Raw genomic sequence first — 15,118 nt, forward strand, 5'->3', positions numbered from 1 at the left:
CAGTAATTTTCTGGTACATATTTTATTTATATCTGGCAAGACACGGCCTCTCCTTGTTCTTTTTTTTTTTTCTTCTTCTTTTTCCAAGAATTTCTGTTTGCATGTGTTTCTTCCTGAAGATGACATTTTACAGCCAATCCCTTGGGTTATAAAAACTATGTGTGAATTTGTTTCTGTTGCGGTGGTTCAGGCAGCAAAGCCTCTCTAGCAGGATTGTCACTGCTCTAAGGCACCTGCTCGCCTTGTTTACCCACAAAGGCAGCCTGTGAGGGCCTGGGGTCGCTAAGGTTGGACAGAGGCGTGGGTCTGGCTAACGTGGGGCCTCCGCAGCACCCTGAGGTGGTGATGAGGCCCAAGCCACGGTGCACGGCCTCCCCGGAGGGCTGCCTCTGATTGCGGGCGGGGAGTCTGGAGATGGACAGGAGTGGGACCTCTGGGTCTGCGCAGGTAGTCCTTGCTCGCGGGGTGCCCCTCGGAATGCCCAGGCCGGCTTCGCGTGCTGGCGGTGCATCTGGATGGGCGCCTTTTGCTCCTCTGGGGGTGGAAGGGGCCAGCAGGTGGGGCTCTGAGCGGCCTCAGGGCTGTGGGTGCAGAGCGAGTCCCCCGTGATGCCACGTGCCACGGTTGCAATTAAAATCAGGACCTAGAGACAGATCCCAACTGTTATCATTATTACTTAATATTGTTTAGGACACTCAAGCAGAGAAAATGAGGAAATGAAATAACTGATATGACATCTGGTAACAAGAAGTGAAATCACCTATTTCTCAGATAACTGGACAACTGAAGAGACCCTAGTAAAAAAAAAAAAAATCTGGAATAGGTGAATCTGGGAAGTTTGTTCAATCAACCTAGACATACCAAAATCTGTGGCTTTTGTCTCCTTTAGCAACAGGAATCTTTATAAATTAATTTCACAAGAAAATTACATAAGTTATATTTTAGACAAACTATAAGATCTCAGTGAAACACAGAAAATAAGATCTGACCGAATGGAAAAGCATAATAATGATGGGAAACTAAAAAATAAATGTCAATTTATTTATTTATTTTTATTTTTTTTTTTTAACATTTATTTATTTTTGAGACAGAGAGAGACAGAGCATGAATGGGGGAGGGTCAGAGAGAGAGGGAGACACAGAATCCAAAACAGGCTCCAGACTCTGAGCAGTCAGCACAGAGCCTGACGCGGGGCTTGAACTCACGGACCGCGAGATCACGACCTGAGCCGAAGTCGGACGCTTAACCGACTGAGCCACCCAGGCGCCCCAATAAATGTCAATTTAAAAAAAATCAGTATTTTCCATTGAAAGCAATTCCAACCATCTCAAATGATAATTATTGTCTTTGGATGGAGAACTATTTAATAAAATAACCCTAAGAGTTTATCTGGAAGAGTAAATGCCCAAGAGCAGTCAAGAAATACACAAGAATAGGGGCACCTGGGTGGCTCGGTTGGTTGGGCACTAGACTCTTGATCTCAGCTCGGATCTTGATCTAAAGGGTTGTGAGTTCAGGCCTGTGTTGGGTTCCATGCTGAGCATGAAGCCTACTTGAAAAGAAAAGAAGAGAAGAGAAGAGAAGAGAAGAGAAGAGAAGAGAAGAGAAGAGAAGAGAAGAGGAAAGGAAAGGAAAGGAAAGGAGGAAGAAAGAAAGAAAGAAAGAAAGAAACAAGAATAGTGAGGGAAGACTTAGCTTACCAGATATCAGAACATATTCTAGAACCCCTATAATCAAATCAGTATGACATTGCCATAGGCAGAGATAAATGGATCACTGGAACAGTTAATTAGAAAACCCGGAAATGCATTGCAGCACCCATGAGAATAGAATATATAACCCAGTTGGTAGCTCATTGTAGTGGAAACAGAAAGGTGTATTCAATAAGTGGTGCAGGCACAGTGGCTGGCTAGCTGAAAGAAAAGAAACAAGTATCATCCCCCTTTGCTGCTGGAACATCTTTAGCTCCAGTTCCATGGACCACATTGCATGAATGGCTGCACCAGCGAGGTGGGACACCACTGATGTCCAAGTATACTTACTCAATGGCCTGCCAGGCCCTCTTCTGGTCACTGACGTTGCAGCAATGACTAAAGAATGAGCCCACCCCAGAGGCCCTCACCCATGTGGAGAGAGGGGCAGCATGGGGAGGTAAGGTGTATAATGGAACCCTCTATAAAATAAATGGAGAGGGAGATACAGTTGCCTGGCAAGGGACGTGTGACCCGAGTTTGAAGAGTGAGCAGGCATCTTCACTGCTGAGGCTGGGGAAGGGCGGGTCCATCTCAGAGGCTCCCGAGGCTGCTCCCCAGTGACTGACTGACCGGCAGCCCAGAGCAGACCTCCACATTGACCGTCAGAAGCACCAGAGAGGGGCCCTGAGGGATCCAGTGGGGATCCAAGGGCCTGGCCAGGCAATGCAGGGGACAGAGCTGACTGGCCGTCCATGTTCTATCTGTGTCATCTGCACTTCCCCCCTCAGTAGAAACCAGAAGGTCCAGAAGAGGGGGCCCTGGCCTCCAGCCAGGCTCTCTGTCTCCTGGAGCCTGGCTTGGTCTCTGCAGTTGTTGTACGAGCTGGTTCTGTAACCTGCCCAGAGAGGGATCCATGTGCGTGGTCCAGGGCCTGCTCAGGGAGGTGAGAAGAAGTCCATCCCAGGAGCTCCAGACTGGCCTGACAGTGTACTCGTATTCATCAGTGGCCGGAAAGTCTTTGTTCCTTTGTATTTTCCATTAAATGGTAGATGCTGGCAGAATCTGCGTTAGCTTCCTTGAGGAAGGGCACCCTCCTCTGGAGCTCTCTGGCGGGTATGGCCTGTGGTTGTTTGGCCCGTGTTAGTCTTATCTCCTCAGCTCAACTTTGTCTATCAGCCCTGACTTCCAGAGCAGAGAAAGAGGAGACTGAGGACGATGGGGGCAGAGTTGGTGATCTGCAGGGGCTGTTGGGAGTCAGGGACAGATTCTCGGATGTTTCTGTAGACTTTGGGTGTGGGGAAGTACAGTGGGGGTATGAGGGACAGCTAGTGATCAGGACTAGGAAGAAGGAGGGGAAGAAAGGGGCACACAGCTATCCCAAGAAACAGGTGTGTTGGTGCCAATGCACAGGGATGGGTGGGCTGAATGTCTCCAGGAGGAGCTGGGGCATGCCAGCTGAGTGGCTCCCAGAGTGCCACAGCCCGGCAGATGGAGCAGCACTCACCTGTGACCCTCCTAAGGGTGAGTGGATTTACTCCATTAAGCTCACCAGAAACCGAGGTCAGAAAGCCGACAGCCTGGTTTTCCCGTCCCCCAGAAGAATGTTTTCCTGAGTCAGGGTCTACACCAGAAAACATGCTAGTCTCTAAAAGACACACTCAGGTTAAACTGATGAGGCTTTGTAGGGGGCCAGAGGGGACAGCCTAGGGTCTCCAGCCACCTCAGGCCATAGCCGGCTCCAGATGGCTGAGGAACTCAACTTCTGAGCTCCCCGTAGCCCACTTTGGGAAGCTCAGGGCTAAGGGTGCAGGCAGGCAGTCCCCTCTGCTCACACGACACCACCCCTGCACACCCCCTTCCTTGTCAGGCACATGATACCTGGGTAGCTTTCTCTCCATAGAGCATAATCACACCCCAGCACCGCCTGCCAAGGAGACCTGATGTCACCAGGAGGAGTGATGGAGGCTCCCCAAGATTTTAACCACACTCTACCACAGATGAGTCCAGGCTTGCTTATGTTAGCGGGGGGTACTCATACACCTGAGTATGTGAAGTCCTATGAGTTCATTTTCCAGGGGCAATGTTTTTTCTATGCTATCCAGGTTCTTTGAGAGCATCTCAGTTCTCTCCAGTATACTCCCTTTGTCATATAATACACAGCAGAGAGGCTCCTGTCCAGTCTCTAGGCAGGGGTATGGCTCATATTAGAAAACAATGAAAATGTCAAATTTTAAAAAATGTTTATTTATTTTTGAGAGAGAGAGCATGAGTGGGGGAGGGCAGAGAGAGAAGGGGACAGAGGATCTGAAGCAGGCTCCACGGATCTCAGAGAGTCCAATGCAGGGCTCGAACTCACAAACCATGAGATCATGACCTGAACTGAAGTCAGATGTTTAACTGACTGAGCCACCCAGTTGCCCCTAAAATGTCAAATTTTATCAAATGTTCTCTAATTGTCAATGAAGATGGTCATAATTTTTCTCCTTTGAACAATCATTGTGTCTGTTCTATTCATCAATTTCCTAATGTATCTATCCATGCAATTCTGGTAGAAACCACACTTAGTCATGGTATATTAATTTTTGATGTACTGTTAGATTCAATTTGGATTCTTGCTTTGCTATCTGTAAGTGCTGTTAGGCCTTAGTTTTCTTGTATTTTTCTGAGTCCTGGCTTAGGAAGAATGTGGGAAGCCCTGATGTTTATAGGGAATTGTGAACTTAACTAGCTACTGAAATAAGGAACAACAGACAAAATCACTGCCTCCTCCAACCCCTCCTGTAACCCCCATCCAGTGTGGTAACCATTGTGCTTGGTTTCCCCAAATTTACTCTCCCAATTCCCTTAATGATTCATCTAAGTCACTGCTGTCTAGTAGAACTTTCTTCAGTGATGCAAATGTTCTATAATATGTGTTGTCCACTATAGTAGCCGCTAGCCACGTGTGGCTATTGAGCACTTGAAATGTGACTAGTGCAACTGAGGGAATGGATTTTACTTTTGTTTAATTTGTTTTAATTTTAATAGCCATATGTGGTTCGAGGCTACCATATTAGACAGTGCAGATCTAAACTAATTGTGGTCCTAAGGCCATTTTCCTTGATAGCAGTTTGTTTAGGAATGGGCATTTGACCCTATCTTAAGGGAAAGATACATGGGACCTTCCTAATAAGAGGACATTCTTCTTCTTCCTTGGGGTATCATTTCTGAAAATGACGCTTCCATCCCTTAAGCTTGGATCACTCACCAATAAATGAGACCATTTTATCACAAGCTTGAGATGATAAACCAGTGCAGAGGAAAGCACAGTTAGAAAAACCATACAAAAGCAGACTGGGAGCCCTGGTGGGCTGAGACTACAGCATCTGGTTCTGGTTGTCTGTTACTGTGGAACAAGCTACCCCAAAGCCTAGAGGCTTAAACCAGCAACCACTTACTTATATCTCGCAATTCTATGGGTCAGGAATTTGGCAGGGCTCTGCTGCACGATTCTTCTGTGCATGAACTGAGGTCACTCGTATCTAACTGGCAGATGGCAAGGTCCTAGGCGGCTTCCCTCATGTGGCACCTGGCAGGTGTGGCTGGAAGTCTGAGCTCTGATGGACCATCAACTGAAGCAGATGCATGTGGCTTTTGCCGCAAGGCAGGCTGAGTCATCAGACTTTCTTGCGAGGCAGCCGGGGCTCCCCACATAGAATGTCCCAAGAGACAGAAAGTGGAAGCTTCCAGTCTCTTTCTTTATTATTATTATTATTATTATTATTATTATTATTATTTTAAGTCTACTTATTTTTGAAAGAGAGCATGAGCAGGGGAAGGGCAGAGAGAGAGCGAGAGAGAGAATCCCAAGCAGGCTCTGCACTGTCAGCGTGAAGCCCGGTATGGGGCTTGAACTCACTAACTGTGAGATCATGACCTGAGCCGAAACCAAGAGTCAGATGCTTAACTGACAGAGCCACCCAGACGCCCCAAGCTTCCAGTTTCTTAAGGCTGGGGCCCTGTCTGGTACAACATGACTCTCACCATATTCTACTGGTTAAAGCAGTCACAGGACTTGCCCAAGTTCAAGGAGAGGGCATTTCACATCTCAATGGGAGGAGTGTCAAAGACTTTGAGGCCATGCGTTGAATCTACCACACTGCAATGCTTACTGTGAACACCACTTTGAGTCAGGGCAGCTGAAACCATGTGAATCCCACTCTCAACCTGCGTATTTCTCATCTCCAAAATGTTCACTCTTGCCCTCTGGGCCATGGAAGAATCTGGGCAGTGGGTTCCAACTCCTTAATGCTGCCCCACCTGGCCACTCACCTCTCCCTTTCTGGTCTACTACCTATTCTTCTGGGGTCTCAGGCCCTCCTCTGGCACTTCCTGGCACCTCCCCATGCGAACCAGGTTACGGAACCTGAGTGGGTGTGGGGCCAGACACCCTGCTCTGATGGACAGGTGTCTTTTTCTCCTACAGCTGCCGAGAAATGCTTGTGCTAGATCCAGTCCGTGCCCCTCCCTGTTTTTACTCCATCACTGTCTACCCGATGTTATAGGTGACCCTTCTGGAGGACCACCTGCTACTGCCACATCCTCGAGGCACAGGGAAGGTTTGGATCTTCATTGGAGCGAGTTTGCTGAGCTGGGCTCAGCCTTGTGGGGCAGGCCATGTCTGCCTAGTGTGCTCCCCCCACCTGACCCTGTAGAACCCCTGCCCCCACATTCTTGCTGCATGTCTCTTCCTCCTATGCTGGAGCTTGTCCCTACTGGGATGCAAGCAACTGCAGCATGCATGTGGGCCTGCTGGGCCAGCCTACAGAGCTGTGGGCTGCAAGACGGCAGATGGGGTGGACCACTGGCTTCTACCCACTGGCTGGCTTATCCCACCAAGCTGTGTTTTGTGCCAAAGGTGCACCACCACGGCCTTGGGATTCAGCTCTTCTGGTGCCTACTAGGGCCATGAGGGGCGCCATGCATAAGCACAAGGGTAGAGAGCCCCCTGGTGTGGGCACCCAATAAACACAGCAACTGGGAGACGGGACTTTGTTTTCCCCTTCTTCCTCTGAGGCAGACTTCTCAATGCCATGGTGGTTCATACAGCCCCCCTTCAGATGTCTTACTCAGCTCAGCAGCAGTCACTGTCCCTATTATAGCACTGTGGCCAGCTTCCTCAGCCCTCCCTCAGGCCTTCCCTCCCACTTTGCTTGCCTCACTCCTGCTTCCCTGGGATTCACTCCTCAGAAAGTGTTAGCATCTAAGCGTTTGCCTTAGACACTTTCCCAGAAAACGCAGGCTAAAACAAAGCTCCTTCTTCACACTTGGTTTCACGAAAATCCTGTGACATCAGTTCTGATCAACGCAAAGTCACTTAGCACCTCCTCCTGTTTGCTGGGCACCAGGAGAGACCTCGGGGACATGGTGGCGAACACAGCAGGTGTGGCCCTTGCACCCAGGGCCCTTGGGGCAGGGGACGCACCAAGGGAGACGAGGGGGACAGATATCCTACTATGCCATAGAAATTGAAAGAATAGGAAGGGCAAATTCTAGAAGACTTATGTCTATTGGTGGTCAATTCTAGAGCCTGTAAGCAGGAGAAAGGGGGCTGTGGCTAGATTCATTAGAAATTCTGTCCGCCACGGGGCACCTGCGCAGCCCAGTCTGTTGAGGGTCTGACTCTTGAGAGCCAACTCAGCTCAGGTCATGATCTCACAGTTCGTAAGTTCGAGCTGTGTGTTGGGCTCAAGCCCTGTGCATTGCCTCCTTGGGATTCTCTCTTTCCCTCTCTCTCTGTGCCCCTCCCCTGCTTTCTCTCTCTCTCTCTCTCTCTCTCTCTCTCTCTCAAAATAAATAAATAAATAAATAAAATAAATAAATAAATAAATAAATAAATAAACATTAAAAAAAAATTCTGTCTGCCAGACAATCTCTTTCCTGAAAGCCTATGAGAGTGGGCGGGCCACCAGGCTGATGAATGACTGCCGGGGTCACAGCAGTGTCATCTGAGAAGACACTGACCCAGGCTCTTTTGGCACCTTGTGGCCAGTTCTACCACACTGGCTGGAGGACAGGACATTCGGTGGACCTGAGAGAGGATGACAAGTTTGGAATGTTAAACCTTTGAGGGGAGGGGACCCTCCCTATCCCCACAGAGGGTGGACCAGAAGTTGGGAATCCACTTGTGATGACCTTGACCTTTCATCCCGCTCTGGGATTCTGTGCCTCACTAAACCCCAGTCTTTGGCAGAATTTCATTCTAGTTGCTTGTTCAATGCAGCAGACATTTTTTGGTGCTCTGCCCAGGTCCTGTGGCCACCATTCACTGGGCCTGTGCACCCACCCACCTGCTTCTAACGGCTGGCTTTTGGGAGTTCTTCACCCCTGGAGGGAGCTCAATGCTTGGGTATTTAGGTACCTGCAGGATAGCCCACAGCAAAGAATTGCTCACTCAGCCTCCTTGTCCTGAGGTTGGATTAAATTCCAAGGGTAGATAGTTTACACCCAAGAGTTCCCAGTAGTATCTGGTGGAGGCTGGGACTTTGCCTGATATGACACCTTTGGATGCCTTGCATGTTCCCTCCTCTTATACTACTCCCAGGTCTAGCTGGACCCTTCCCAAACTGACATTTCACTGTTCTTACATTTGAAGTCCTGGGAATTCCAGATCAAAAGAGGCAGGAGCATCATCTGGGTGGGCCCTCAAGAGGTGGCCAAGAGTGCCCCTGCTCCCAGGACTCTATGCCAATGTGTAGGGGGCAGGATCCAGTGGCTGGCATGGTAATGGGAGGGCCTGCAGGGCACCAGCCACAGTCCTTCCTCTTGTAAAGTTGCAGGGTTACAGGAAGGAAGGCTCAGGGACCCTTTCCTGAGCCTCACCTGAGTCAGCCGTACCCAAACACAGTGCTGCTTCATGGTCCCATCAGGAGCCAGCTCTGAGCACAGGATGGCTGAGGCCAGAGCCAAGTCCAGGGCTGCGGGGGAGGAACAGAGATGTGGAGGTAGGTGGTTCCTTAATGGACCTCCCAGACAATTCCTGCTGCTGTGGCCCTCAGGGAGGTACCTAAGTGCTCAGCTAAGTACGTCCACCCTGCTCAGGGTGCCCCCAAGGCCCAGCTCTGAGGGAAGGTTTTGTCACTCCTGATACGGGTTTCCTCTTCAAAGCCCAGCCCTGCTCCCAGCTCCTGCAGACTTTTGTCTTTGTGTCCTCAACAGGCACTAGACCCAGGAGGGCCAGGAGGGAGCACTGTCCTAATTGTGAGGCTCAGAGGTGCCCGAGGTGCCCAATGCCTCGCACCTAGGCCTCCTTGATTCTGGCCTCTCCAGGGGCACTAACCAGAGGCAGGAACAGCAAGATCTGTAATGGAGAGAAATGCAGATCAGTTGTCTGCCATGAGGTTGAAAACAAAATAGTCAGGGATCCCCAGGCCTGGATCCTTTCTCATGGGGACACATCACTTCTGTACAACAAGTCTAAAGATCAGAAACCTGAACCCAAGGACACTCTAGCTCAGGGTTGGGCTTCTGGGGAGAGGAGTTTGAAGCTCCTATTATGCTTTTCCATTAGATCTGGGGTTGGGAGGGCATGTATTAAAAACTCCCAGGTTTTTAGTCTCAGGGTTCTGTAAAATCAAATAATGTTTTTCTGTCAAGTCTCCACATTTAGGAAGTTTGTTCTAATCTGGGCTTTTCCATTCAGCGCAATCCAGCCAGGTGCTGTATGTAGGGGTGGCCATGCTGGGGACCACGCTGGGGAGGGGAGGCCACAGATGATGGGGGATGCCAACCCTCAGAGCAGGGGTCTGGATCCCTGATCCCACTAGAATCTTGTTTCAGGAACTTTGGGAATATAAGCCTCCAAAAGGACCAAGCTGATGTACAAAGATGCTTATGGAGAAACTTCAAAGTCATGGGTCGCAATAGTCAATTAAAACTTCCCCATCATAACTGTCCCCTGGTAACTAACAACGTGAGCTACAAAATAAATAACAAAACTCCAGCTTTTTGAATAGTTAATCATTTTTAGAAGAGAGAGCAGAATACAGATGCCCTAACAAAGATGGGCAGTGCCTCAGTGTGGTGCTCCTTGCCAACTCCTGACTCTACCTGTGCTCCCTCAACCTACAGAGAAGGAGAAGAACATAAAAGACCCTAGCCTTGCAGTGTACCTCAGAGCATAAAGCAAACTGGAGACTTCTGGATCAAGATGGCAGATGGAACACTCATATCTAAGTTTGTTGTCTCTCCAAAACTTCCACAAAAATCACAGTCAGTGGATATTTGAAAGGCATCAACCTCCAAAGATGGGGAGAATGGCAGAGGAAACCACAAACCATCTGGAACCTAGAAGCAGGTGGATAAATGGAAACTGATTCAGTAACCCTGAGAAAGCCAAGACCTAAACTAGCAATGGGAACAACCATGAATCACCCACAATCACTTGATTACGTGGTGGGATCCACCAAAGGCTTCACTGTGAGCAGAACCAGGTACCTCGGAAGAGGTGAGGGGGAGGGAGGAGGCCAACAGGGGGATCGCAGGATGCTGTTTGGAGCCCTTGGCGTCTTCCCCATTCTGCACAGCTGTATCCCCATCATGTAGAAGACTGAAGGATATCCTTGGAGTGGGCAAGGGAGGTACTTGGGGGATCTCTGCACTGGGGGGGGGGGGGTGGCCATCAGACAAAGGTACTGAGCATGGGGCTACTGAACCAAAACAGGGGCTAAGTAAATACTGAGATGCGTTCTCTCCCACCATCCCTCTTCTCTACTCGGCTCCTCTCTGGGAAAACTGGTATCAGGGTCCCCCAACAAAGAACCCAGCCAGATATCCCTGTGAAGAAGTAGGCGTGAGGAGACTCACCGAGTCTTCAGCTTCTTGGGAGGAAAAACACCAGTGTACTTCTGCAACATGGTGGCCGGCTGGGGAAGAGGTCCAAAGGCCAGTTTGGGCTCCTCTGAGGTGGCCTTGGAGGGCTGTCAAGCAGCTCTGTGATGTTCTTTCTAGAATGTGGGGGCCCTTAAGCCTCTTGGCTTCTGCTTTGGGTCTTTACCCAACAACAGGAAAAGTCCCTTTCCACATCCTTCTAAACAAGATTCAGTGACATAAGCCTTTTGTTTACAAATATGGAGATAGCTGGCAGAAGAGATACTAAGGGATTGAAAATGGTTGCTTCCAGGAGGTGGAACTAGGGAAGTAGGAGGGTTGGGACAGGGGACGAGTTTTCATAGAAGCCTTTCTGTATGATTTCATTGTTAAAGGATGTGCTGGTATCAGTTAGGTCACACAAATAAAAACTACAAAACAATCCCAGGAATTCTCTTGCCCTGGCCTGTCCTTGGGGCTTTGTGAGGCGGGGGGGGGGGGGGGGCCCTCACTCTTCAAACCCATCACATGGTTACTTACTCACCCCACCACTCCTGGGGACACAGAGTCCCGAGCAGGGAACACATGGGCAGGGCTGGCCAGAGCAGCTGCTGTGAAATTGTAGGCTTCCTGGTCCTCGGGGAGAAGCTGTGAAGTGTTTGCTTTCAGAACTAGAGTTCTGAGAAGCTTTTAGATGATGAGGGAAAGGCCGAGTCCCTTGGTGGAGACCACAGCATCTCGGAATGAGAAGAGCAGAGAGGCAGGCCCAGCTGGAGGGTCCGTGTTTTGGGGCATGAGTCTGGGCCTCCACCTGCTCTGTATTGGGAAGGGAGGACCCCTAGGTTCTGCAAGTCAGCCCCACCTGGGTCCCATCTCCTAGTCTCCAGGTCACCCCCATGCTCTGTTCAGCCCTCTCCAGGAGGCCCAGCAGCTTTCTGGACCTGGCCTGCAGTGAAGGCCACTTCTAGTTCTCCAGTGAGGCACTAAGCTCACTTGCTCAGAGTGAGCTGGATCAAGATGGCAGATGGAACATTCATCTCTAACTTTGCTGTCTTGGGGGCAGCACACCCTGGATCCACCCTGCCACACCCTGGGTCCCCTTGCCTCTGGGTGGCCAAGGCCTCCTATAGACTCTGTCCCCACTGGATGTTGGTGAACTCTGTTGCTTGCAAGGAAGCGAAGTTTATCTGGGCAAAGGGGAAGGCAAGACTTACAGGCTGGCACCAGGGTTCAGGGATTGGGATGGATGGGGGACCCTGAGGCCTGGCAGTTCATGCCAGATTCTGGCTGCATCTGGGGATCCAGACAAAGCTAGATAACCAGGCCTGAAGGATCCAGGGGCTTGTCACAGGCAGTTGTATCCCAGTTCCCAAGATCTCCAGGCAGCCTTTGTGGGGTAGTCGGGGGAGGACCCTTCTAGCCCCTCACAATCGTGGCTTCCATGCCCTGGTCTCTGAACATTTGCCTCAACTTCTACTCCACAGTTCTTTTTTTTTTTTTTTTTAATTTTTTTTTTTAATGTTTTATTTATTTTTGAGACAGAGAGAGACAGAGCATGAACGGGGGAGGGGCAGAGAGAGAGGGAGACACAGAATCAGGAGCAGGCTCCAGGCTTTGAGCCATCAGCCCAGAGCCCGATGCGGGGCTCGAACTCACAGACTGCAAGATCGTGACCTGAGCTGAAGTCGGACGCCCAACCGACTGAGCCACCCAGGCGCCCCTTACTCCACAGTTCTTAACCGTGGTGCCAGGGACCACTATGGAGTCCCGGGGAGCCTATGGAACCCTTTCCAGGCGTGTTGCATAAAATGCATAAAATCAAATACACAAGATTACCAAGGAAACCAATCACAGTGAAATATTGTTACTAAAAGATTAAATAATAAATGTGTGAGAGAGTAACGTGCATGCTTCCTAACAAGTCAACAAGGTCTGGTGGCAGGTGTAAGGAGGGCCCATAATTGAGAAGTAGTGCTGAGTAAAACCAATCGTGTGCCATTATGCAACAACCCTACCATCACGTAAAAGTAGCAGTGATACCCACTGGTGACCAAGGCACAGGTTTTGTCCACACTTGTAATGAAGGAAAATGCTAAATTTCAGCCAGAGGTCCGTGCAAACAATATCATTTTTTAAATATATAATTTATTGTCAAATTGGTTTCCATACAACACCCAGTGCTCATCCCAACAGGTGCCCTCCTCAGTGCCCATCACCCACTTTCCCCTCTCCCCCACCCCCCATCAACCCTCACTTTGTTCTCAGTGTTTAAGAGTCTCTTATGGTTTTTTTCTCACCCAAGTTCATGGATGCCCTGAACTCTACCTGCAGACCCCAGGCTAAGAACCCTGCCTCTTCTGCCTGCCTTCCATACTTCATAGCTCTGCTCATCACAGCCCTTGCCACGTACTGGATTCCTCAGCATCAGGGATTTTCTGTACTTTTCAGGGGCTCAGGTAGGTCGGGTTGGAGCGTGGATTCAGACCTTGACCAGAGAAGGTGCATGTCAGAGGAGGGGGGAGAGTTCGCTCCTGGGTGCAGGCTGCTTGCAGCCACAGCACTGTCCAGAGCAGATGGAGCCAGAGCTGAGGGCACTGGAATGAATTGTGGGTTGGGGACAGGGCTCACCTGTGAGTCCAGGTGTGTAAGTGGAAAGCAATAGCATAAAGATGCAGGTCTTTATGCTTAAAAAATGTTTTAAAAAAATCCCGGTTCTTAGGCCATATCCTAGGCTAACTAAATCAGAGACTCCAGGGGTGGGCTCCAGGTGACAAAATTTGTACTGTGCCAACATCGAAGTCAAGGCTTCCTCTCTTCTGCCTCGGCAGCCCCTGTAAACTTGGGGCCCCAATTATGTGTGAGGCAGGCCAGGGCACCCTAGGCATTTCCTCATGAATGAAGCAAGTTTTAACACTTTCATTCTATGGATGAAGAAACTGAGTCTCAGAGATTTCTGTTCCTTGTGACTTCCAGATCCTGACAGCAGATAGGGGTAGAGCTGGAAGGCCAGCCAAGGTCGCCTGACCTGCTGGGCCAGCATGAGAGGAAATTTTACAATGTTTACAGCTTTGGGAATCCTCCTGCAAAGGTAACAGGTCCACAGTCACATAAAAAGACAAAGCCAATTCAAATTCAGGGATTTCATCCAAAATCTTCCAGGTCCACGCATGCAATGCTCAAATAAATGAGGGCTTATGGGTTTACTCACTGAGAACGGACCCAGACATGCATCATAGGCTGGAATCACTGTTTACTGAGAACATCTCTGTGTCTTGTGTAGATTTCCATCCTGCCGCATACCTTGTTATCTCTGAGCAGTCAGAAATAGCTCTGGGCTCTCAGAAGTTAAAGTGGATACACTCCTCCCATCTCCCCTTCCCCCCAACTCCCATCCCCCGCCAGACAAATGCTCCACTTTGTAGGCAAGAGCTCAGGAACTTGGTCGAGATCAGTTAAAACACTGAGAGGAAGAAAATTGCTTCTCCTGCTGTTCCAGCATGTTACCAAAAGGTCAAAAAAAGTGTATAGTGCCTAGGGTGGTTCAAGCCTCTCTCTGTGTGACCCAGTTGGGGTGCTCTGCATGCCACTAGGAAATGTCAGAGGCTCTTAGGAATGAATCTCATTGTTGAAATCTGTAGCAAGTTCTTGCTTTACACGGGCGGCTGGGCGTGCCCAAGGTACATGCCTCTCTAGGGTGTGTAATCAGTTTTCAAGTTAGAAGTTTGTTCTTTTGGCTTTACTCAATTTTCCTTGACTTTCTGTTTCCCAATTCCTCTCTTGTACCTGTTAACCGGCTCTGACTCCCTTTGACAGAAACTTCCAGCTAAGGGGAGAAAGTGGCCAGTGTCTAGGGGGGAGGATTGCATCATTTGCCTCCCAATAACACAGCAAGCGTGCCCAGGGCAGCCACTATAACTGATGCTAGCCCAGAACCTGGCACACTGCTGTGGTTTGGTAAGTGCATGGTGCTTGGCTGGGTGTGAGATTGGAACCCCCAGACTGGACTTACTGAAACATCACACATGGACTTGGCAAGATGGGCATAGGGAGTACTTCTTAGTGCCTGGCCAAGAATGTGGGCATCAGAAGGTACAGGAAAGGGTCCCACAGTGCTATGTAAACTCTGCCCCATGGCTGTACCCAGGCTAGTCCCTGTTTTGGCTCTCACAGGCTGCACAGGAGGCTCCTCAGTGGTAGCACTCCAGAATGGGGAGTAAGGGTGGGAGGAGCCACAAAGAGGTGGGCCCCAGGGAACAAAAGGACTCTGGGATCCCTCTGGGGACATTAGCAGGACCGGTGGGCCACTTAGCTGGCTCCCTATGGGCAGGCCTATACTGGTGGAGGGGCACGGATGGCGCTCACAGCAGGTGAAAGGGCAGAGTTACACCTCCTGCCCTACAGTAGAAGTTAGCAGAAGAGCAAGCTTTTCTGGATTTCTGAATTTATGCCCTCTACCCCCACTCTGGGTCTTGGGAAAGAGGGCCCTATCCTGACAGGGTTTGTCTGTAACCCCACCGGTTCCAGGTGAGGGGCGGCCCAGGTGAGCTGCTGGCTAGGTGCCTACAGGAACATACTCA

Source organism: Panthera leo, chromosome D2, assembly GCF_018350215.1.
Source record: "Panthera leo isolate Ple1 chromosome D2, P.leo_Ple1_pat1.1, whole genome shotgun sequence".
Taxonomy (NCBI): domain Eukaryota; kingdom Metazoa; phylum Chordata; class Mammalia; order Carnivora; family Felidae; genus Panthera; species Panthera leo.